Source organism: Rhinolophus ferrumequinum, chromosome 16, assembly GCF_004115265.2.
Source record: "Rhinolophus ferrumequinum isolate MPI-CBG mRhiFer1 chromosome 16, mRhiFer1_v1.p, whole genome shotgun sequence".
In the NCBI taxonomy this organism is placed as follows: Eukaryota; Metazoa; Chordata; class Mammalia; order Chiroptera; family Rhinolophidae; genus Rhinolophus; species Rhinolophus ferrumequinum.
In genome coordinates, this window is record NC_046299.1 from 9,435,383 (window position 1) to 9,462,009 (window position 26,627).

Sequence of the window (26,627 nt, forward strand, 5' to 3'; positions counted from 1 at the left end):
CAGTTGCTGCCTCCTTCTGGTGTTACTGTCATCCCAGGGACCCTTAAACTCCACCCGCTCCCCCCCAGCACATTAGATTATGCACATTGGCTGTGTACAATGACCTAATTAACAGGAGAACTATTCAGTACTTTACTTCTCTACATGCCTGCTGCACACAGCCTAGAACCAATTTTTAACCTGAGATGAAGAACGTTTTCATTATGATTCACCTGAAATAACTAGCGAGGGTTTGCCAATTACCACGTACTGGAAATTCAGGACTCACAGAGGCTGACTGGGGGTTACAAAAGAAAGAAAAAAACTTCCTTTAAAAAAAAAAGGAAATAAATGAAATCAAAACACTAGACCATGAAAAAGAAGTTGTGATGGTTAGTTTTATGTGCCAGCTTGACTGGCCATGGGGTGCCCAGATTACACAAGATTTCTGGGTGGGTCTCTGAAGGTATTTCCAGATGAGATTAGCACCTGAATTGGTGGACTCAGTAAAAGTAAATTGTCCTCCACAGTGTGGGTGGGCATCCGACCCATGGAGGGCCTGAATAGAAGAGAGGAGAAGGAAATTGCCCCTTTCCTTCTGCCTTCCTGTTGACCTGGGATATCTCAACTCATCTTTTCCTGCCCTCAGACTAGGATTTATACCACAGGCTTTCCTGGATCCCCACCTTGCAGCTAGCAGATCATGGGACATCTCAGCCTCCATAATCTGTATATATATATATATATATATATATATATAATGAGGAATTGGCTCATGAGATCATGAAATAATATATTATATAATTATATAAATAATTCATAAATAATTATGAATAATAGAAATGTAACATTATATGTGTGTGTATATATATGTGTGTATATATATATATTATATATGCACACACACATATAAAATTTGTTCTGTTTCTCTGGAGAACTCTAACACAGAAGCCAAAATTTTGCCTGAGTCTTCATATTATTCACTCAATTTATTGCCAAAGCTATGTCTATATTATCATATCCAACGATTTCTATGGGAATATTCTCATGTTTAAGAAAGATAGACTATTGCAGTCACTGGAATGCAAATGGGAATAAAAATTAAATAGGTCCTGCCTATTACAGTATCCAGAATTTTCCATAAGGCCACTCTGTTGTGCCTGCCAAGGTCACAGTTCCTTGCCAACCCCAAATCAGACACCAGGCCTAACTGCCTTTGTGCAACACACACAGAGATGGATTGTCAGCAGCCAGGTATACTGAAGAAATGAGGAAAATTACTAACTTCATAGATGCAAATATTAGGAAACAAATAAAAATGTATACTTACTGGGGGAGGAGAGAACGTTATACTAAACAATTGCATTTAGCTTTATTATAGAAAGTAGGGAGAATATGACCAATGTACAGTGACATAGATAGACAATTCCAATACACATTAAGCTCCGGTTTGCACAGAGATTATGTTTCAAATAAGACTTCCATTGCTACAGTACCTGCTAAGAGATGCATTAGGGAAAGCCATTAAAAACTGTTTAATTGCAAGGTGACAATAATTCTCTGAGCTAACGTAAAGCCACGGATGTAATTCCATGTTTAACACAGTAATGAAATCTTAAATACCATGAAGCAAAATAACTGCTTGTCTCACATGCACTTTTTCGAAATGTGTTTTTGTCTCCAACTCCTGCCCTTTCAACCCCAACATCTGACACTCCTTGGCCATCTGCCCCCAGCAACCTTCTGGACAAGAGCCAGCAAAAGTCATAACCTTTGCTGATTTCCTGGTGCAGCAAGTTCTACCTGAAAAGTGACGTTCCACGGGCCCTTCCTGGAAGTGGAGAAAATAAGGATGAAGAGAGCTCTTTCCAAAATTTAGCTCTGAGATTCAAAATGTAAACCCTCTCCAGGCTTAGTTATAAACCTCTTTTCCTAGAACTATGAAAACTGTGCTATCTTCAGGAATTTCAGGGACCTGGAGACTTCAGAAAATGAGAGCTCTCCAGAGGCAAGTACAGCATAAATCTCCTTACGCTTGCAGCAATCATTCCAAAATTTACGCTATTATAAATAATCCACAGACGATCTGTCCAGCATGCTCAAGTGACATGTGTTCGGGATTTGGACGTCTTTGCCACAGTAATTCAAGGAGGGTTGCAATGCAATCATACAACATGAGCAAATCAGAAGCAGAAAAATTGAGGCTGGCAGCCCTAGAAGGCCAAAAGGAAACCAAATCATACAACATGCATTTAGAGAAGATTGGTCGACATGGAATTTAGAGTCCAGCTAGACGGGACCCCTCCAACTTCTGGATGAAGTCTTGCAGTAAGTAGCTTGGAGAGGGCTCCTGATGACTTGTTATACTTCAAGAAAACATCACTGGCCCTCTTTTTTTTTTTTTATTGGGGTGACAATTGTTAGTAAAATTACATAGATTTCAGGTGTACAATTCTGCATTACACTGGCCCTCTTAACATAATACGCCTGCTGTTTCTCTAGAATATGTGGCTTATGTGAGCACCAAAAAGTTCTGCTTTCCATATGACACCCATGTTTAAATCACTGCTGACCATACTCTGTGTCCCTACTACATTTTGTGAGATACTCATTAGCTGTCCAATGGGGACAGCCTATAGGGTCTATCCTATGTGCAGAGAGAGGTATTGTATACGCAGATATTTTAGGCGTGACAATGTTCTTTCAAATTTGGTCAACATAAATATTATATTTTTGACTGCTGCAGCTCTAAGTTTAAGTGTGTCATTTGCCTGGCCTGACAGTTTGTCAGCTCTTCTTCCAAACGCAACTGATCAGAGCTTCTTACTTTGGTGCTCTGTAATTGGTTAGGCTATACCTCAGTAATTTTAAGTACCTGCCTTGCCTCTTGGTGTAGAAAAACTGAAACTGCTCAAGAGCTCTAAACAGTCCTGCATTCACTGTGCTGCTTACATCACTATGAGGAGAAATGGCATCTCTGCTCCCCATTTGACTCAAATCAGTGACATATCCCAAGCCTGACCGCTGCACGTACTCCTATCTCACACTTCACGTGTACAGTCTGCTTAATGACAAGCTGAGCTGTCCATTTAAAGGGTTTAAGCGGCTTGTTTACACTCACCCTTTTGGGGAAATGAGTCAGTATTTTGCTTAAGAGCCAATCTCATCTCAAGAAACTCATTTTTTTCTCCCTTGAATGTGGAGTAAATGTTTCTCTTGGGTTCTGATTGAATTCAGACTATTATCCGTGGAATACCAACAAAGTTTGGAGCAGAATGTTTAAGAGACATATGGAAAGCATCCAAAAGAAAGTAATGAAAAGAAATAAAAGGATGCAAAAGGAAGACTGATAAACGAATAAATGAACTGAGACAAAATGACTAAGAAGGAACTCCTTACACTGCCCTAATGCAAAAATGTGAAGTGCTTATAAACATACATTTACATAAATCACTGAGTGTCTATTCAGAAGCCTTTTTGTCCCAGGCCCATAACACCATTGTCATCAGTCTTAAAGATGTATTAGATCCGCTTGAGTTTATAAGAATATACCAAACACATTAGTGGTTTTAGGGCAGTGTTACTATAATTCTCAAGAAGTTCAAAATTTAGGACTTACCACAAAATATGACCAAGTTAAAATAAGGTCTTAACATCAAACTATGACTGATGAGTGAAGACCCTAAGAATAACAGAGGAAAGATGGCACCCTTCCTATTCCAAAATTAATCACTAAAATATACACATTAACTAGTCAATGTGTGCTGTGTGTCAGCTCTATACAAGGTGCTACACACAGTCACCTTGAGTTGTTATTTTAATTTGTAAAAATTATCCAAACATCCCCCATCTTGATGCTGCCCATTTAAAGTAGTAACTAGCACAGGGCCTGGCATATAGTTAGGTTCAATAAATATCTTTTGAGTAAATAAGATGGTGCATGAGTGACACACATCTTATGGGGAGATGATGCTAGATGGATAAATAGATAGACAGACACACATTAACACAGATAGAGATAGAGATAGAGGTAGAGATAGAGGTGGAGATACAGACAGAGACAGAGATGAGCGAGAGACACAGAGATATCGCTATAGCTGATTATAATGTTGCCACAATGCAAATTTTAGAATGAGAATCAGATTCTTCTTACCAAATAATAAAATTGCACACCGTTGAATACTTTGTTCAGAAGTTTCTACAGCATGTGCCCTTATTCCTAGCATTCTATTTTTCAAAGCCATCTGCAGCAACTATTTAGACCAAAGCTATTTTAAACTCAATATGTGGACTCCCAGTTAGAGGTGACAAAAGAGAAGCATTTTGTACTTTACACCTCACCTTAAAACCTACCAAAAATTATTTTTAAAAAAAGAACAAAGAAGAAAACTCCACTGTCAATGAAATGAGTCAATGGCCATGACCCCAAAACACAAAATTTGAAGAATAGCTACCAAATGCTGTAAACGATAGGACAAGATGAAGCAGGACTCAGAGTTAATACATAACACTGAAAATAACCTTCAAATACTAGAGTAAATAAACACATTTTCAATTTTTTTTTTTTAAAGCTGAGGAGACTCATCACCAGCATACCTGCATTGCAAGAAAGGATAAAGAATGTTCTTCAGACTGCAGCAAAAGTAACATTGATGTACAGAAAGAAATGAAGCATGAAGCATACCAGCGAAGGTAAACATGTGGATAAGTATGAAAGACTGTGTTTTTCTTCTAATTCCTTGAAAGTCCTAAAAAGCTGGTTTAAAGCAAAAATTGTAACATTGTAAATTGTAGATTATAATTATAAAAAAGTAAAATATATGACAAGCATAGCACAAAGGAAAGGGCGTGGGTAAATGGAATTAAACGGTTCTGAAGTTCTTACATTTGTTAAGTGGAAAGGGTGAAGCAGAAAGTGCAAAGTGTCAGGTATAAAATGTGAAAACTGAAGTATGAAGCGGAATAATATTAACTCCAACATTTTAATAAGTTAAAGATGTATATTGTTGGCACCAGGAGCTACCACTGAAAATATAATAATAAAATATGTAGCCAAGGAGTTAATACATAAAATAAAATAGAATACTAAAAAATATTTTATTTATCCCCTAAAAAAGGTGAGAAAGGAGTAACTGAGGAACAGACATCAGAAATTACAAATAGTGAACAAATAACCGTATTATTAATTATTATAAATGTAAAGATAAAGATACAAATTGACAGTAGAGGGATGGAAAATAAAATATTGTGCAAATAATAAGAAAGCTTGAGTGCCTATATAATTATCAAATAATTTAAATGTTAAGAAATGAAATATCACAGGACGTAAAGAGAAATATTTCATAGTGACAAAAGCATTATTTCATAAGAAAGACCTACAATTTTAAAAATACGAGGTCTGACAATTAAGTTCATGAACTTTACAACAATGTTGCTAACCTTTTTTTGATATCAGAGGGATTATTCATCATGAATTTGTACCAACTGGACAAATAGTTAACCAAGTTTACTATTTGGAAGTGCTGAAAAGGCTGTGTGGAAAAGTTAGACGACCTGAACTTTTCACCAACAATTCATGGCTCTTGCATCATGACAATGCACCAGCTCACACGGCACTGTCTGTGAGGGAGTTTTCAGCCAGTAAACAAATAACTTTATTGGAACACCCTCCCTACTCACCTGCTCTGACCCCAAATGTCTTCTTTCTTTACCGGAAGATAAAGGAAATATTGAAAGGAAGACATGTTGATGACATTCAGGACATCGAGGGTAATACGACGACAGCTCTGATGGCCATTCCAGAAAAAGAGTTCCAAAATTGCTTTGAAGGGTGGACCAGGTGCTGGCATTGGTGCATAGATTCCCAAGGGGAGTCCTTCGAAGGTGACAGTAGTGATATTCAGCAATGAGGCATGTAGCACTTTTTCCAGGATGAGTTCGCGAACTGAATTGTCCTACCTCGTATGTTGGCAAATATGTAGAGTGAGTAGCCCCCAAAACATGAGTACACCTCCCTCCAGTGCCCTGTCTTCAAAGGTCTTACAACCATGGAGGAACAAGAGATTATTGTGACAACTGGCAAATCCTTTGGGAAGAAAAAAAAAAAAAATCAAGGCAAATCCCTACCTTTCATCAACACATATTGCGGTAGATTAATAACTCAAAGGTCTAAAATGAAACCATTAAAAGTAATTAGAAAAAAAATCAAGATTGCAGTGTTAGCATTTTAGAATGAGAAAGCCCTTTCTCAAGCTAAACAGGAAAGGTGAAACTAAGCACACATTGATACAACTGACCCTGTAAAAAAATTAACAATTTTATATGCAAAAATAAAAATCCTCGAGGTTAAAACATAAAAAGCAAACTGGGAAAAATCCTTGCACTCTATATGACAAAGAGCTACTGTCCTTAATATATAAGAGGCTCTTCAAATGCAATAATAAAAAGGTAAGCACCTTTTAGAAAAACAGTGAGAAAACGACAGGAAAGGTAATTCTTCTAACATTCAACAAATATTTGAGCTCCTATTTGAGCATTCTTCTAGGAGCAGGAGATAGAGAATAAGCAAAGCAGATGAAAATCTCAATCTGCATGAGCTGATCTTCTGGTAAATGAAGAATAAATCGAGTGAAGAAAACAAAAACAAAGCCTTAACAATTAAGGGAATGCAAATTAAAACAACAGTGAGTTCCCACTTCCCTTGGTGAAGATTTAAAAGACTGTGTAGAAGGCAGTTCAGCAGCATATTTTCAAAGCTTGAAAGACTGCACACTCGTTTCCCAGAGATCCCTCTTTTAAGAATTTGTCCTAAGGACGTATGTATGGGTGCAGGTACAAGGGTGTACGCATACATTGCAGCCTGATTCGTACTAGTGAAAAACTGAAAATAACCCAAACATCCACTAATAAGATGTTGATTCAATAAATTACAGAACATCTATATAATGAAATACTATGCGGGCATTGAAAAAAAATCATAGCATTAACAAAGTATGTCCACAACACTTGGTTAAATAGAAAGAACAGTTTTCAAAAGTGTGTATAGTGTATGATACATGCGATGTTTAAATACATGTCTGTAGATTTAAACACCTTTAAGCATAAAAAAGAATCCTGGGTAACTATACATCAAAATATTATATTAACAACAGATATCTTTGGGTGGAGAGTCTAGAGCTGTTTCTCTAAATATACACTTCTATAGGTTCTAAAATCTTTGCAATAAACATGTTTATTTTTATTGTCAGAAGAATGCTACAACTATTTGCATTGGAGTTTTTTTAAAGCTTGAGAAAAAGATGAACAATGGCCAGCAGCATACACATTCCTGGAAGAATTGTGCTCAGTGCAGTAAAGATTCCACTAGTATTTAATTTAAAACACTCAGAAGTCCCACCTCTCTCTCCTCTTTAAGGCAGGCAACAGAGGTCTTTGCCAGGACCAATTCATAGGAAAGGCCAGCCTCAGGGACCAAGAAAACCAGACTTTGGGGACAACAGGAAAGACTGTGCTCTAAACAACGTTTCTAACTGGAAGGAGAAAGTACTCAGGGCACCCAGCCAGTCAAGTTAAGTGAATACATAGTACCTGTGAAAACAGCTCTCCACTCTCAGCCGTTAAATATTCACTACACGGACCATAAAGGCCCAAGTAATTGTAATTAGAAGTGCTCTTTATCCATGGCACTCAATTTTTAATATGTAAAATCCAGTTCTAAATCCCATTTATGAAAACCTGTTACAACTAAATTACAAATCTCACAGTGGTCCATGGAGTAGCTATGCTCTCAGCCTCTTTAACCTGCAAGCAAGGAAATTAATTAGTTTTATTTCAAACTCAGTTAACTTTTTGTCACTGGCAGTAACATTTTTACCACACCAGGAGTCTTTGGGGTTATCAGTGTTTCTTCCCAGTCTCTTCCCATTTCCATTTTTCATTAAAATAAAGCGCTTTTATCTCCAAAAATATGCATATCATTTTCATAACGAATGTCTTTTTAAAAATCGCTCTCTGACACACCTCATTAACAATGTAAATTCATAGGTCAAGTACATATCATTAGCAAGTGACCACTCTCTTTGTGAAAAGCATATGCACTCAAACAGTTTAGTTCAAAGATGGCTTTTATTTTCCCAAAAGGTGCTGCTTTGCTTGGTAACAGGCTTGATAGGTTGCAGCAAAGGAGAATTATTAGACAGCAACATGAACTTTAAAAGTTGGGAGGAATGCCACAGGGATGGTTTCAAACCCATTTCCATCCATTTTAAGCCATATGGTCTTTTCATGGCGGTCCCATTGTTCTTCGCTACTGAGAGAGGTAGTACCACCTGCACGTGACACCTGCACTAGAAGTAGAAGGAGTCAGAGCTTCCCCTCTTCCCACAGGTAACTCAAGAGCAGATTCTGTTGGGTGGACCAGGGTAAACCAAGCTGATACTTGAATGGGCCTGATGTCCTCCTCACCAGCTCTCGCCTCCGGCTTCATTAACTCCGAGACACCTACGGGATGCAGATTGGAGCTGGAAGACCTGGTTCCTGGTCTTTGCTGTGAGGGTGTGATCTTGTCCTTTGGGCTTCGGTTTCCCCATCTGTACAATAGGGGGATTGGAACCAGATGCAAGCTCAGATTTTTCTACCTACAATCTATGGGAATTCCAAAGCTACGCCTAAGATTTCTGCAAATTTCCAGAGTGGTGGGAATTGGGGGTCACATTCTTGGGGTCACCTCTGGCTCAGAGCTTCTGCACCAGATCTACCCAGATGGGGATTTCGAAAAGCATCCCAGTGGTTCTGCCCGCTGGTGAAGAATAGAACCTCTGCAGAGAGAACCACTGTGGCCTCTCCGAGCTCTGGCAGCATGAGCTTGGTTTCCTCTTGATGTACTGAAATTACCTCCCAAAATGAACTGGAAAAATAAAAATTTGTCACCATGACCCAGATTCAAAACAATCCTCTTGAGAGAAGATGAGAGAACAAGAAAAAGATCTTCCAGCCGGCATCAGATGCAGACACAAAGGTGGCCTGCATCCATGTCACATAGCAGAGGCTTTGGGAATTGGTGTCCCTACGTGGTCTGCAGGACATGACAGAGAAAATAGCCCTGTAAACGCCTCGGTGGCTGTCACAACCAGCCGCCCTAATTCAGACCATCACAGCAGTTCTTCCTTTGTCTGGCGTGACTTCAGTTTGCAACTAGTGATCAAAATGTTTCCCAGAATTGGCTCTCCTGCCCAATCCATGGCCTTGCTTTTACACAAATCTTGCCCTACAGAGACCCCCAGTGTTAAAACCTTGAAAAACTACCCTGGTGTCTAACTTGGCACAAGGTCTGGAAAAGAAGAACTGACACAGGCTACTGAGTTCATCTGAAGACACTGTCCTCTCTGTCCTTCCTTGGAAAAACAGCAGAGTCCTGGGTGGAAATCGGCCCCAGGCTCAACCAAGGACCCACAAGGAAACAGCACTCTCCAAAAAGAATCATTCCAGGAAGGTTTATTTGCAAAGGTATTACTTACAAAGGTGTTGCTAAGGCAACCAAAAGGGATAGTGTAATGAATAGCAGCTGAAATATTACAACCCCAAACCCAAAGGACAAAGGAGAGGGAACCATAACTGGAATATATTTTTTATATATGCTAATATATATTATGTATCTTATATATAATCTTATTATATAATATACAACATATAAAATATAACATATTATCATTATTATATAAGTATAATATATTTAATTATGTAATTTGCAACTTAATAATATAATTATATTACAATATAATATATAATATGATATATATTCCATTTATAAGAGACAGCGATATGGAGACAGAGACAGATACAGATACAGATATAGACACAGGTATCAATATAGATAATTTTTGCTCAAAACACATTCTCCCTATTGGGTAGTAACATTGAAACCATGGTGCTGACTGGTATTACCCCGTCACCAATACCCAAGGCAACAAATATCACAGTTTAGTTATTTCAGGTTCAACCCAGAGATTCCAACCTCAAACATAAATATTCAGGACATAAGAAGCAACAGCACATATTCCATGTTAAATCCTTACCGACTGATCAGTTTCCTGGCTCTGTTTACTAGTTAAGTATCAATATAAGAAAGTGTAAAAATATAGAGACCTACTGGAACGCTGTGAGCAACATGGCTTGTCAATATTCACATCCAAAGGAGCACGTTGATAGAATCTTCAGAGCAAAGCCACAGTCACGACCTGCCCATTTATTGTTGGAGTATGTTGGAGAGTTTGCCCAGACTAGCTGCGTATAAAGCCATCTGTTGATCCCCCTTACTTCTTACCTAAAGACTTTTGAGTTGTCATGATGATGCTGTTGAATCCATGACTTTAAAAGATAAAATTTTTTTAAATTAAAGCTTATGGGGGTGACAATTGTTAGTCAAGTTACATAGATTTCAGGTGTACAATTCTGTATTACATCATCTATAAATCCCATTGTGTGTTCACCACCCAGAGTCAGTTCGCCTTCCATCACCATATATTTGATCCCCTTCACCCTCATCTCCCATCCCCCACCCCCTTCACCCTCTGGTAACCATTAAACTATTGTCTGTGTCTATGAGTTTTTGTTTCTCATTTGCTTGTCTTGTTCTTTTGTTGTTTTGGTTTATATACCACATATCAGTGAAATCATATGGTTGGCTACTTTTTCTGTCTGGCTTATTTTGCTTAGCATTGTAATTTCAAGATCCATCCATGTTGTCACCAATGGTCCTATTTCATCTTTTCTTACCACTGAATAGTATTCCATTGTGTATATATACCACAACTAAAAGACACAAATTTAAAAGACACAACCATCTTACCCTTCCATGCCATTCTCTATCTACATTCAAACTACCTAGAAAAGTGCCAAAAATCCCATTTCCATACCAAACCTTCTAATGACCTTCAGATTCAAATATTTAACTGACTGCTAGAACTTTCCACCTGAGCATCCCTGAAGTATGTCCAACTCACAATGTCTGAAACCAAATTCCAACTCCATCCCTCCCCTTCCGGCTCCTGTGTTCCCAGTCTGAAAAAGACAGCAATATCACTTGGCCACCAAATTACACCCTTACCCACACACATCCATGATAGCCAAACCACTCAATTTTACACCTGTGATATTTCTCAAACCCTGCCATCCTCTCTTCTCTCCCACTTTGCTAACTCAAGGTCTCACAAACTCACCTGGAAACTTTCCATAACAATCACCATAGCCACCATTTTATTAAGCTTTCTATATGGTTAATAAATTTAACAATTTTATTATTTAAATTTACATATCTCATTTAACAATTACAACAATATTATGAGGAAAGAATATTATTATCCCCATTTTACAGAATAGAAAACTGAGACAGAGGATGGCCAAGGTCCCAGAGCTGGTAACTGGCAGATGTACAACTTGAACCCAGTTGGCCTAATTCTAAAGTCTACACTCTCAACCACTGACACGGCCTCCCAAATTTAAACCCAGGGCAAAGGACTGGCAGCCCTCATACCACACCTCTCAGGAGGGGTCTGAGGTTGGAGAAGAAAAAGGATAGTGAAGGCAAGATTTTAGGTTTGTACTCTCAAAACTATTGTGTAAGTTTTTACAATAATAATTTATTCATTTTTGACTTGTACAATTTTAAAATATTAAACTTTAAAATTTCTTAGCAATTACTTTATCCCATTGCACTAGAAAAAAAAGTTGATTACGCCGCTCTGTGCCCACTTTCCCTCCGTCAACACGCTGCAATGGACATGGGCCTGGTTACGTGCTCACTGTCTCCTCAAGGGCAGGAGCACATCTTGCTCACCTGGACACACCCAGGAACCCCTCAGAGACCAGGTGTCTAGTGGGGCTCCCTAAACATATGTGTAATGTAGGTCTGGTCCTATCAATAAGTGGTTGCTTTGTACAGTTAATGGCTCATCGAGCCAAAAGTACCGTGTTTCCCCGAAAATAAGACCTAGCCAGGCAATCAGCTCTAATGCATCTTTTGGAGCAAAAATTAATATAACACCTGGTTTTATTTTACTATAACATAAGATGGGGTCTTTAATATAATATAATATAATATAATATAATATAATATAATATAATATAATATAATATAATATAATATAATAAATACTGGTCTTATATTAATTTTTGCTCCAAAAGACACGTTAGAGCCGATTGTATGGCTAGGTCTTATTTTCGGGGAAATACGGAATGTTCTGGGGGCACTCATGGCTCCTCAGAACAGTCATGTGATTAGGAATCGCTAATAATAACACCCTCTTTTTTTTAATTTATTTCTCTTTTTTAGATAGAGTTGGTATACAACCTTATATTGCCTATATTAGTTTCAGGTGTACAATACAGTTATTGGACATTTTTTTACTTTATAGTGTGATCACCCCACTAATTCTAGGAATCAATAACACCATCTTTTATGTTCAAAAGTAAACTCATTTGAATAATAGCTTCTATGGTCAGGCCACCGGTCCTGGGCACAGGTTCTGGTTGGGACACCTGTTTAGGCCTGGTCTCTAGGTACAGCAGTCCAACCTGGTCGCAGAACAAGCCAAATTCCAAGTCACTATTTAACCTGAAAGCTAGATTCTAGGTTTCCTAGTCACACTCTACACCCAGGCCACCAAGAGCTGTGGCTTCAGTGGTCAATTTCCGTGAAGGCCAAGAGGTAGCTGAAGCTTTCGGTTCCAATGGCAGAGTCAGTCCAGGCGTCCAGGCACTGACCAGGGTAACTGAACAAGAACCACTAAGAAACGAATCCCTCCCACAGTTCTATTTTAAATTTCTGCTGCCTTATTTAAGCTTCTCTTCTGTCCATTTTCAAAAGAAAAAAAATGTTATTGGATAATTTATAATAAAAGCTATATATCACACAAGCACAATTAAAAACAAAATCAAAACTCATATAGCCTCATGAAAGATGGGGGAAATATTACCCAAGAAGCTTAATATAAAATGATTAATGCCTTGAGTATGAATGAAATTTAGCTTTGAGAAGTGAGAGGGCATTCTTATGATGGCACTTCCTAAAATGCCACTTGGGTCCATCTAATGCTGATGATGGGGCGGGGGGCGGGGGGGACGGGACATGACAAAACCCTTTTGATTGGCGATCTGCTCTCAGGAAACAGGAGGGTGATTCTGCCTTGTGGTGTGTGCCTTGTAGTCCCACATCAGCCTCTGCAGGAGCCCCACAGCCCAGGCTGGCGGGGGCAGCCATTGGGACCTGTCATAAGTAGAAAAGTTCCCGTTAGAAATTCTTGCAAAGGTTCAGGCTGAGCCTCTACTCCACTAACCATACAAATTTCACTGTCTAGCGGTTCTCTCTCCATGGATGGTAGACACTGAAGTTCAACTAGAACAGGATTTCTCATTAGCCCTTTCCTTCAACACCCTTTGGTTTGGGTAATTACGAGTCAAAAGCAGGTCCAGGGCTTCCTTGATACATGTGCAAAGGGGTCGTGAGGGCAGGTGGCTGAGTTTCAAGCTGTCTCCCACCTTCCCAACCTCTGAAGCTCCTCAAGAAGGTTTACACATCGATTCAATCGTAAACATTTATTAAGTCGTTACCAGGAGCCTGGCATGATGCTATCAAACTTACTTTATTTACTCATATCCAGCCTCACTCCACCAAGGATTTGAAACAGGCTTACAATACAATACCAAATACAATATATGGTAAAATAGAAAAAATATGAAGTTAAAAAAAAAAAAGCCAAACCAGAGAAAATATAAATTAGAACAGAAGATCCAGGCCAGAGTAGGCAATCAAAAAATGAGTAGACTGCAGCCATGAGCCCTGCAGGAGATCTAACTCGAGATACAGATTTGACTGTGAGCTCTAGCAAAGAAAATGAGGAAACATGATGCATTTTCATCTAGGATGCAGGATTTAGCATGCAAATATATCCTACTTAGTACAGTCAGTTTGCGTACCATAAACATGCGTCGACATGCATAGGTGTTTGTGCATACATATACAGAGCCTGCCTGGAGTTAAAAACACAGTATCATCACAAAAATAGAAGTGGGCTGTCCTGCAAAGATCTCCTACCTTCGGGACAATGATTCTCAACCCTGACTATGCATCAAATCCCGGAAGCTTTGAACAAAGGCCAGGGCCCGGGCTCTGCCCGCAGAGACTGATTCAGTCAGTGTGGCATGGGGCCCAGCATGAGTAATTTTTAAGAGCTCCCAGGTGATTCTAAGACGAAGCCTGGGTTGAAAACCACAGATTTAAGGGGATCCCTAAAGAATCCTAAATTAGAATTTTAAAAGAAACTTGGAAATTCCACCATCTTCCTTACTTTCCAAAAACCTAATGACCTCTGTAGCCTGACACATCTAAAATAATCTAGAAGCACCTACTGTTCGCTTGGCTCGGTACAGTATTCCCATCAGACACCCTCCCCCGACCCCGTTCACTGGCTAATTCTGGCCTGGCCTGCAGATGACCGCCATCCCCTCACCTCCTGTACAAAGCCTTTTCCTTAACCTCTGGGCTGGGTTGGGGGTTCATTCTCTGCGGCCCCCACCAGAACCCAGGCCCCTCCATTTTCCTTCCCGCATCAGGCTGGGATTGGTTCATTATGTCTCTCACACTCAACTGTAAGTTACCCCAGGACACGGGCTCAGCCTGCCTTACCATCCTAACCCTAGAACCTTCCTGGGAGCAGTGCACATAACAGAAGCTTAATAAATACTTGTTGGATTAATTAATTTTGACTCCTAAGCTCTCCTTCTCCACAAGAGAAACTGATCACAATATTGTTAATGAAATATACAACACAAGCAGCCTACTGGAAATCTCCAAGCAGGCACAGCTCTGCCAAGGAGGGAGTAGAGAAAAATAATGTTAAAGTCAGTGCTTTTTTTAAAAGCAATTACTAGACACTTTTCCCATAATGAGAAATCTGAGTATCTTTAAAAAGTGAAACCATTAAGAGAATGAAAAGACAAACCAGAGCCTGGGAGACAGTATTGCAAAACACATATCTTATAAAGGACCAGTATCCAAAATATACAAAGAACTCTTAAAATTCAACAATAAGAAAACAAAAATAAACAATTAAAAAACGGGCAAAAGCTGTGGACACCTCACTAAAGAAGATATACAGGTGGCAAATAAGCATATGAAAAGATGCCCCACATCATATGTCATGAGGGACATGCAAATTAAAACAACCGTGAGACACCACTACACACCTATGAGAATGGCCAGATGCTGGCGAGGATGTGGAACAACAGGAACTCTCATTCATTGCTGTGGGAACACAACATGGTACAGACAGTGGAAGACAGTTTCTTACACAACTAAATATACTCTTAACATACAATCCAGTAATCTTGCTCCTTGGTCTTTACCCAAATAAGTTAAACACTTACACACATACACACACACACACACACACACACACACACACACTCACACCCCTGCACTTGAGTATCTGTAGCAGCCTAATTCATAATTGCCAATAATTGGAAGCAATAAAGATATCCTTCAATAGGTGAATAAACAAATTGTGATACATCCAGACAATGGAATATTATTCAGTGATAAAAAGAAATGAACTGTCAAGATGCAGAGGAACCTCAAAATGTATATTGCTAAGGCAAAGAAGCCAGTCTGAAATTCTACGTACTGTGTGATTCTAACTATATGACATTCTGGCAAAGGCAATATAGAGACAGTAAACAGATGAGTGGTTGCCAGGGGTTCAGGAGGAGGAAGGAGGCATGAAAAGGTGGAGCCCAGGGAAAAGGTGGAGCAATGAAACTACTCAGTGTGATACGGTAATAGTAGACAGGGGTCATTTCACATTTGTCAAAACCCATAGGACTACAAAGCGAAGAATAAGCCCTAATGTAAACTATGGACCTCAGTTAATAATATCAATATTAGTCCACCAATTGTAACAAATGTACCACGATGATACAAGATGTTAATAACAGGGGAAATAGCGGCAGGGGGGTCGGGGGGCATAATATGGGGACTCTGTATTCTAGTTCATTTATTTTCCTATCAATCTAAAACTTCTCTAAAAAACAGTCTATTCATTATTTTTTTAAGAAGTCAGGCCAAGTAGTTCTGCTTTCAAAGGCCCTCAGGTGTGGAGCTATACTCTTCCCAGGACACCACATATACCCCACGACTAGACCACCATGCTGGAGGAAATTACTAGAAGACCCGGTGGAAGGGGCTTATATTAGGGTGTCCCTCTTTTACTTCAATAATGAAACCCTCCTGGGAGGGGTCTCCGTGGAGCCAGGTTGGACGGAATTCCATAGGTTTGCAGGATGGAGACTGATGTTGGGCCTAGAAGCATCGGGGAGACTGAGGCCGGACACGTGGAAGACCTGCAGTCCCAGGGGCAACAGATTCAAGCTCTTTATTGCTCAACATTTTTTTATTTTTCTAATTTACCCAAGTGTTCCTTTTATGACTTACGGTATGACTCTTTGTGTTTCTGTTACCCAGAGAAAGAACTTTCTGGGCCCCTCAAAATAGCAGCATACTGGTTAGGAACTTGGGTCTTGGAGACAAAGAAACTTGAGTCTGAAACGTGAGTCCAGTAACTGCCATTTCCTAGCTATGTAACCATGTAGAAATTACTTCACTACCTCGTCTCTAAGTTGGAATAATCATGGTACCTCCAGATGAGGGAAATGAGATAATGCGTGTAAGGAACTGGCACAGCAAGAGCTTAGAAGCAATAGCATGATAAACGGTAGCTATTATATTTATTATTCCAAATCCCATACTTATTCCACAATGCCATGAGGACTCTCTGCAGCTGACAGATGGTAATGATTAATGCCGGAACACAAAGCCATTATGCAATCTGATGCTGTCACTTCTGTCCCATAGCAAATGAATCCCATACGATGTTAACCCTTCAGCCCATCACTTCTAAGGTAACCCAAACTGTGTTTCTCAAACTCTACACTTTCTAACTCCCACCTGGCATAGCTACACCACATTTTTCTTTCCACTTACACCTCGTAGGAGCCAACTCAATCCACGTGAATAAAATCAATGAATTTGCATAATGTAGAAAGTGTACCAATAAAAGACATTACAGTAACCTCGTCAAGTGTTATGAGAAGGGTTCAGGCAAAATTACAGAGCATGTAAATTTGTTCTCAACTTTTCCCATGTTTTAGGGGCCATCCCACTCTCACCAGAGCGCTCACCAACCTAGTTGCCCTGATGAGGTGTAGTTGATAAATATTTAAGACGCTGGGCTTCCGGGGGGATATCTGCTCATAAGTTGGGCATTCTTAAGAACCAAAGGAGCCCTGGAATTTAAAGGAATATATCTAGACCCTCTAGCTACGATTTGGGAGAAATTCGGGTCAGGACAATTTTTCTGGTATCCTTTACATCCTGCCAACATGATTGTACATGCAAGGGCAATCTGTAAAACTTTACCAAAATGACCTCAAAGCCAGGCCAACATGCTATGTTCACAGAAAATTCATTCCAGAATCATAACATTGAAAATCATCCCAAGATGTCATCTAGTTAGTTCCCAGCTTTTGATTGAGATTTCTCCTAAGCTCTCTGACTACATGGCTGATGAACTGACTCCAAAAGGTCTGTGGAGAGTTGATTAGGCCTACAGGTGTTTCAGATATATCTGGAGACCCTCCAAAGCAATGAGAATAGCAGAGGAGGTACACTTAACTTCATTCTTGCTGGTGCTCAGCCAGAAAGAGAGTTGCCATACAAAACATTAATGAAAAGTAGTTCCAGATTGGGAAAATGTACATCATGTTTCAGCTGTTAATTTTTGTCACCAACCCAGCAAAGTGGAGTGAAATGGCAAACCTTTCTCTGCCAGTCATGTCAAAGTGGCTCAGTTGCCAGGCTCACCAATTGGAACATAGGGCCACGTTTTATTGTCCCTGGCCTTACCCATTAATAATAGCAAGAGGACAATAATTCAACATAATTACAGAAGTGAAAGGTAGTAATTAGCTGTACAAATTAGCCATTAAATGGTTCAGAAATTTCAAAGTGAGAAGATGACCTTTTCACTTCTTACCTGGCAGTGACAAATCGCGTTCTGATTTGAGAAGAAAATAAAGCACTCCAGCACAGTATGGATTTTCCTCACCTTCCAATGGGAATTGGGCCATGTTAATTAAAAATATAGTAGAACGTATGAATTTCAGGATGTTCCTTGGGGGCTGTCTCACCTGCCTACCTGGAAAGGTCACCTTCCTCTCCAGTCCATCCTTACTACCTTCTCTCTACATTATGAGAAGGATAACACTTTGTTTAATTCACTGATGATCTAATAAACTTGTGTTATGACATTTCCCACTCTTATTAAAAATTATTGGCTGAACACCCACATGTTGGGTCTTCATTAATTTCTCTAACAGACAATTTCACTTCATAATACATGTGGCCCTGTAGTTCTACTCTTGGATATTCTCCCTCTGAAAACATTTCCAGGTTATTCTTGCCATCTCACCTGCTGAACAAAACTACAGATTCCACTTTAAAGAGTTAACCATGCCGCTCACCTCTATTGATATATTAACATGAAGTCATGCTTAAAAACGCCTTCAATTTCTCCTCCTCTTGGCTCTAGAATTGCATGTCCTTTCTGTATGACAAAGCTTCGTTCGTCACCTGCTCTTGATGCAATTGCAATCTGGGATGTTTCTTTACAAGTCAAGGTATGAAAAGCTTTCCATGCATTTCATGTTGAGGCTCAGGATCTTGACGAGAGAAAACACCATGCCATGGGGTTGGCATGGAGACAAAGCTGATTATCTTTTTCACACGAAGCAGCAAATGAACACAGTCACTCACATTATATCTGTTTGGCTTCTACCTACGGTAAGAGCAGAATTCAGCATCACTGAATTTGGAGGCAAAAAGGATCTGAGATGTAACTTAAGTCAAACCCCCTTGCTTGTGAGTAAGGAGACAAGAGCTCATGGTAGACGTGGGTTTTGCCCATCACCATGCAGCTAACTGTGGAAAGAGCCAGTCTGGATCCCAGGTCATCACCTGGTTCTGTGTCCAGTGCTCTCTGTGACTGAACACCTGCTGTTCTTTCAAAGGTCTCCCCTCCCCCAAGCTGGAGATACAATGCAACACTCATTATTTGCAGATTACATATTTGCGAACTCACCTACTTGCTAAAATGTATTTGTAAACCCCAAATCAATGCTCACAGGCTTTCACGTTCATTCCCTCAACCCTTGCACTCTGGCTGGATCTGCGTGTCAACGCACAAGACCTCCTCACACAGGAATTCCTGTCCTTTTAAGCACATCCAAGCTAACTGGGTAAAAAAACCGTGTTCTGAAATTCTTAAGGACCCTAGTTTAGTCCGAAGTAGAAATTCCCTCCCCAGCTCAGGGCAGAAACTGGTGTCCCCTGCATGGTGTTCATTTTTTGGCTGGAAGAGTGTTATAAAATGAGATTTCCCATAAAAGTAGGAATTTCCACTTTCTCTCGAAAGATTTCAAGATCTGACTACCCTGGGGAAAGTATGGTGGGGTTGTCATGACCAGGCCTGAAGGGGGCACCTCTCACATCCACTCAAATTCCAGGGCTGGCACTCAGCCAGGGGGTCACACACACCCCTTCCTCGGAGGCTGGGGAATGCCAGGAGGAGGAGAAGAAAACCCCTAAGCTGTGTGATGGTCCATTACAGCTAACTCTATTCCTTCCTCGTATCTGGGCATTTTGAAGACAGGGAGAGTAGCTTTGTAACTTCTCACAGTACCTGACAGTGTGGCTAAATAAATATTCCTTCAATAGTCACTAAAACAGTCCCTGGAATATGTGCCCTTTTCAGACACTTCCATTCCAGTAAACAACAGAGAACGCGTTATTTAAACCTGTCTCTTGCTGTTGCAAGAGCCAACTGAGTGGGAAATAGGAGGAACCATTAACATCCAGAGAGTTCCAAGTATAACCAGATTCTTGCTCTTGGGGAACCCTTGTATTTCTTAAGCCAAAGCAAACTTATGAAACAGTGTCACCGACATGCTGCAAAAACACACAGGGGACAGCAGTGCTAGTGATTTTCTATTGAGCATCAGGAAAAACAGGTCAGGAAAACTTCCCGAAGGGCAGAAAAATGCTCCCAGTTGGTGACAAGGAGGAACAGAGACAAACAGGGTCAGAACAGAAAGTGTCACTTCTAAAACCAACACACTCTGTTTTATACAATTAAAACTCAGAGTGGAAATGAAAGGGAAAGGGAAAAGCAATTTTCTTGTAAATCACTAAGTCTTGGAGGAGATGAAGTATTACATAATAACATTTCAAATAATGTCCCGGGAAGTAAAAATAATTTGTGAAATGGAAATTGAAGAAAGAAAAAAAGGAAACAAATGCCCCCAAAGCAGACACTGTCTGCAGGGCTTTGCAGTTCAGCAACTGTATGCTGACAAACAGCTGATGATAAATGCCTTATAAGCATGTCAGTGTTTATAATAGGAACACGTGTTGTCAAATCATTCCTAGCACAGACATGAGACAGGACTAAGAAGTGTATCCATTCAACACATGGTTAGTGCGTGCCCAGGCGCATGGGAGATTGTATTAGTTTTCTATTGCTGCTGTAATAAATGACCATAAATGTAGTGACACAATTTATTATCTTACAGTCCTGCATATCAGAAGTCCAGCACATGTCTCCCATGGCCAAGGTCAAATTGTCAGCAGGCTGCACTTGTGCCTGGAGGCTCTAAGGGGAGGACTGCTTTTCCAGCCTGTGGGGCCATCCACATTCCTTGGCTCACAGCCCCATTTCTCCCCCTGCAAAACCAGCAACAGCAGAATTCTTCTCACTCTACCATCTCCATGATTTCCTTTTCCACCTCCCTCTTCTCCTTTAAAGGACCCTTCTGGATTGGTCCTACCTGGATATTCCAGGAAAGTCTCCCTAGGGCAGCAGATGAGCAACCTAATTTCATTTTCAACCTTAATTCACTTCTGTCATGTGCTGTAGACTGAATGTGAATCCCCCAGAATTCACATGTTGAAATAGCAACCCCCAATGTGATGGTATTTGGCGGTGGGGCCTTTGGGAGGTGATTGGTCATACGAATGGCGCCCCAATGAATAGGATTCGTGCCCTTATAAGAGGACACCACAGAGCTGTCTTGCCCCTTCCACCACGTGAGGACACGGCGAGAAGTCGGCCCAGAAGAAGAGGCCCAGAAGAGGCCCAGAAGCCAGCCCTCACCAGGATCCGACTGGGCAGCAAGCACCCTGACCTCGGACTTCCAGCCTCCAGAACCGGGAGAAATAAATGTTGCTTTAGCAACGCAGTCTAGGTGGTATTATTGTTTCAACAGTCTGAAGTCATTAAGACACATTTAACCCAACATAATCACAGGTGATTAAGACACAGACATCTGGGGGGCAGGGGGCTGTTATTCTGCCCACCACAGAAGTTATGCTAAATGAGCCACAGAACTTGCTCTTATGACTCTTATAATCAAGTAAAGGAAATATAGTCCCTAATAATAATAATAGTTGCTAATGGTCACTGAGCACCAGGCTCTGTTCCGTGCAGAGTGTGTATTAACTAAGGGGTTGGCGTACTACAGCCCACCATCCTTTTTTGTAAATAAAGTTTTATTGGAACACAGCCATGCCCATTCATTTATGTATTGTCTCTGGCTGCGTTCTCACTAGAATAGCACTGAGTATTTGTGACAGAAACCATATGACCCACAAGCCTAAAATACTCACTATCTGGCCCTTTATAAAAAAAAAAGTTTGCCAGATCCATGGATTAGCTCATTAAATAACGTTGTGAGGTCAGTACTCATTATGATCCCATTTTACAGATCAGAAACCTGAAGCCCAGAAAGGTAAAGTAACTTGCCTCAACTCACACAGCTCCCAAGCAACAGAGCCAGAATTTGAATGTCTCTTAATAACACTTCTCCAAAATAACCATAAACTAAAGCCCCATAGATACGTGCCAGTGCTGACAAAGTTTGGAGGGAATGAATGAAGCATTTATCAGGCCTCGTCTATGTGCTAGCACTGTTCTAGGAACTCTGTGAACACTCTCATCGGCATCCTACATCGGGGTTGTTATCCTCATTTTAAAGATATGGACGCTGAGCTTTGAGGTCCCAGAGCTGCTAGTGGCAGAGGCAGGATTCAGGCGCAGGTCTGTCAGACTCCAGAGTGTTTGCTCCCCCTGCGCCATGTAAGGGAGACTACACTTCCAGTATGGGAACTCAAGGAAGGCTGCCTGGCTGGTTATGTTTGGGAATGGACTTTTGAGATGCGGAGCTGGGGACCGAGAATAGGGTGTTCCAGGGAAATGGACAGAAAGGGGTAAAAAAAAAAAAAATCACTAGTATGTTTGGTGAACAGTGAGAAAGCTGGTTTGGCTGGTTAGAGATGAGAACCTAAATAAGGGACCGGTGGGAGTTTGGATTGCAGTGAGGAGAGAGCTCAATTATGTAGGATCTTGAATGCCACACTAGGCAGTGTAATTTTATTCTGAGAAAAGAAAAGATGTCCAAGTTGGAATTTATTTGTCCATGTCTGGGAAAAGATACTGAAGGTGTGGAAGAACTAGAAAGAAAAGAACATGAACATTGTGTTATGGAAGAATGATAGGATAGTCAGATGGAAAAAAAGGGCAGAAAATGATGGTCAGACAGAGGTCCTTGAGCGGAAGGCGGGCTGAACAGGGTGGTGTCGTGGATAGAAAAGAGATGGGAGAGAAAACTGGTTGTGGAGAGTAGACAACAGATAGATAGTTATTTTGGTTTTGGTCTTTCTGTGTGAAGGGTGCCAGCATTAGCCCCAGGTGGGTATACCCAGTAGAGAGCCAGAAACGCAGAAATAGAGCTCAAAGGACATCCCTCTGTTCGAAAAGTCAGTGTGTGGAGATGATGATGGACACTCTAGAACTGGATGATAGTTCTGGTGCAATACTCATTCTCTATGATCTCTACAAAGGCACAGATTCGATGGGTCCTCGCCAACATCTCAGGAATGGAGACCACGGACTCACATGTTGAAAACATTTTACAGAAAGGCCAAGCCACTTACCCAAGGTCCCCAACGAAGTCCATGTGCACTTGTGAGTGAAATCAAGGCTCCTCCTCCACCCCTCATTTTCCTAGATTCCGCTCTGACACTTTCCCCTGACTAGTCCTTCCCCCTGGAAGCAAAGTTCAGTCTTTGCAATTAGCTGGGGCAATTCCAGAACCAGATATATCCTACATAGAAGATGCGCTTTGCTACCAACAGCAGATCCCCGGGTCTGAGCCTCGCCAGCCCCTCCGCCACGAGACCGTGGCAGCCGGCTAGCCCCTGCTCCACTGAGAAACGGTGATCAAAAATGCCGATATGTCTGAGGAGATGGGACTCAGTGCAGTGAGGCCAAAAGTCTCTTTGTCACTTTGTGTTCTGTCCTTTCATTTGTGCCAGAATTTCCAAATCAGCTCCCGGGGGTCAGGGAGGTAGACTGAGCATCTGCGAGCTGATGGAACAACAGGGTGCTGTAATGTGCGTGCTGGTGATACTCGGTACTTTAGACCATGCACTGGTCTTTCAATAAAGGTGTTTTTTTTTAAAAGAAGATCATAAAATTGTTAAGGGAAGATATCAATCTGGCATTGATCAGTTGGTAAGCTAGTCTCTGTTGCCTTGAATTTAACAAGATTAAAAGTTTTACACCAAATACAAGATTTTGTATTTGTATTCCCTTGGGTTCTTTTTTAAAAATGTCCTTCATTTATACTAGTAATAAGAACATATGTTCTAAATAATTCCCATATGGACAACTGATTAGAAACAGCCAACCAGCAAAATAGCATGACAGTGCCTTCAAAACAGGTTGACTTAGGAAAAAGACTTCAAGGGGGAAAAGAATTTTCAAAGGAAATTCTGTTACATGCAAGCAGTCAGAAAGATTTATGAGCCTGCGCCTTCTGCATTTAACAGATGACATGTATTTCTTCAAAGTGAACTAGCTCATTTTAGACAAAACTAAGTGAGAGGAGGGATTGAGTTCAACTCAAATGAAATATTTTGATGACCAAAGTGTGCAGGCTGATGAAACATGAATTTATCCATTTCATTGGCCCAGCGATCACTTGACATAGTCCCTCGAATCAGAATAGACAACCGTGTTCACCACCCAGAGTCACTTTCCTTTCCCTCACCATATATTTGAATGCAATATATAGATGATTTATCATAGAAATGTACATTGTTATTATTGAAACCTATATGATTTTACAAACCAATGCCATGTCAATAAATTTAATTTAAAAACAAATAGAACGAATGGATTGGACTGTGACACCAGCTTCCTAACAGTCAGAGCTGTCCAGAGATTAAGGGAGCCTCCTGGGAACTGGAGAATTCCCTGTCACAGGAGGTGTTCGGGCTCATCAAACTTGCTCTGAGGACAATTCAAAACTTAGAGGAAAGCTAGACCTGGTAACTTTGGAGATTCTTGTATTATAGAGCCCCTCTGATTCTAAGGAGAAAGGGGTCCTAAATGGTGGCTCTCAAAGTTATTTTGATCTATGACCACTTGTTAAGAAATCTATGCCCAGGAGGCCAGATCGCTCAGTTGGTTAGAGCACGAGCTCTGAACGACAGGGTTGCTAGTTTGATTCCCACATGGGAAGGTGGGCTGCGCCACCTGCAACTAAAGATTGAAAACAGCGACTGGACTTGGAGCTGAGCTGCGCCCTCCACAACTAGATTGAAGGAAAACGGCTTGGAGCTGATGGGCCCTGGAGAAGCACACTGTTCCCCAATACACTATTCCCCAATAAAAAATTAAAAAGAAGGAAATCTATCCTCCTCTAGGAATTCAACAGTACAATTTTAGAAAGAGATGTAGTCATTCATCCAACAACATGGGCTGAAAATCTACTACCTTCCAGGCACCATTTTTTATTATGGATTCAAACAATATTTATTCAGGGTTTATTATGTTCCAGACATTATCCTTGGCCCTGGCAATAGAAGGCTGCTCCTGGGGATGAGACAAACAGGAATAGGACAAACTTAGATGGTGATAAGTAGAATAAATAAATAAAATCGGGCGGTGGTAACAGAACAGCTGGAGACTGAGGGCAGGCTTCCCTGCGGTGGTTATATTGGGGTTGAGGAGTGAAATATGAGAAGTGAACATCCGGAAGGGCAGAAGCCAGGAGAAGAAAGAGCAAGTTCAAAGCTCTAAGGTAGGAACAAGACGGGAAGGTTTGTAAGAAGGCCAGGGTTGTCAGAGAATAAGGAGAATAAGACGTGGTCTGCGCAGGGATAGGAGCCAGGTCAGGAGAGGCTTGTAGGCTACGTACGGCAAGCTCAGACTTTATTCTAAGTGAGGTGAGCAACCAGGAGAAGGTGCTAAGCAGAAGATCCCACCAGGCCCTTCACTTGGGATTTCACGAAAGACAGGTAGAGATGGCTTGAACTTAGATATAGTAAGATGAGCATATCTAGAAATAGAGTGAGGCGGTGAGGTCATCTCAAGTCTGAGCAGAGGGGAGTGGAGAGGTTTCGGGAGGGGCCTGGGAGAAAAGAGGAGAGCCGCTGCCTCTTCAGGACGGAAGTCTAAGTCTACAGACCTATGTTCAATCGGTGGCCAGAGACGGCTCTGCATGGAGGGAAACGTAGATCAAGGAAGAATACGCTGGCCCAGCTACTCAGAGAAGCCTGGGTCCAGACTTGGGGAGGGAGTCTGGCAGGGGGCGCCACCTCTCCCTAGCCAGCTACTCTAGATTCCATTTTGCCCCCTTCCAATGACAGTCTCTGACCCAAATACCTTGAATTCTAACCCCCGCCAGTTCTAAACCTCCAGAATTCCCCTGGCGTGTTTGAATCCCCGTTATTGGGATCAGAAGAGAAGGGAAAATTACAGCAGGGGAAAGTTCAAAGATGCCCCAAGTCGCCACCACTCCTTGGCCACCAAAACCATTTCTCCCAGAATGATGGAAAGAGTGACTAGTCTAAAAAACCATTTGTTCTTTATTTACTACCATAAAGGAAGGTATGTTTTCACACCCGAACAAGAATCGTCATAACAACAACACTGTAATTATTTTGTAGATGCCACAGTGCTTGACCGGTGAAACCCTTGCAGACACGACAACAGAAAGAAGGCGGACAATGCATTGCGTAAGGGCTCTGGTTTCAACACTGAGGTTGCAAGCTGTTTGACCTTGGGCAAGTTACTCCACCTGGCTGAACTTCGGTTTCCTCCTCTGTAAAAGGCAGATAATAATATCTGCTCTCAGAGTTGCTGTGTGGATTGATGACATGTGTAAACTCTTAGCATGGTCCCAAGCACAGGGTGGGTGCTCAGTAAACGTTAGTTCCCTTTCTTCCGGGTGAGGTTGTGCACAGTTCTCTGACGTGAACTTGTTCTTTTCCTCGCTCTGCAGACATTTTGAGCCAGGCGAAAGTGAAAAGACACCCTGGCATTGCTACACAAAACAAGGCTGAAAAATAAAACCTGCACGCTTGGCGGAGCGCCTGATGCCGTGGGATTCCAGCAAACGGTGCTGGTCTTTGTTGCTGCTGGTGGGGGTGCTGAAGGGCTAACACGGGAGTGAGACTTCAGACCACAGCAAGTTCTTCC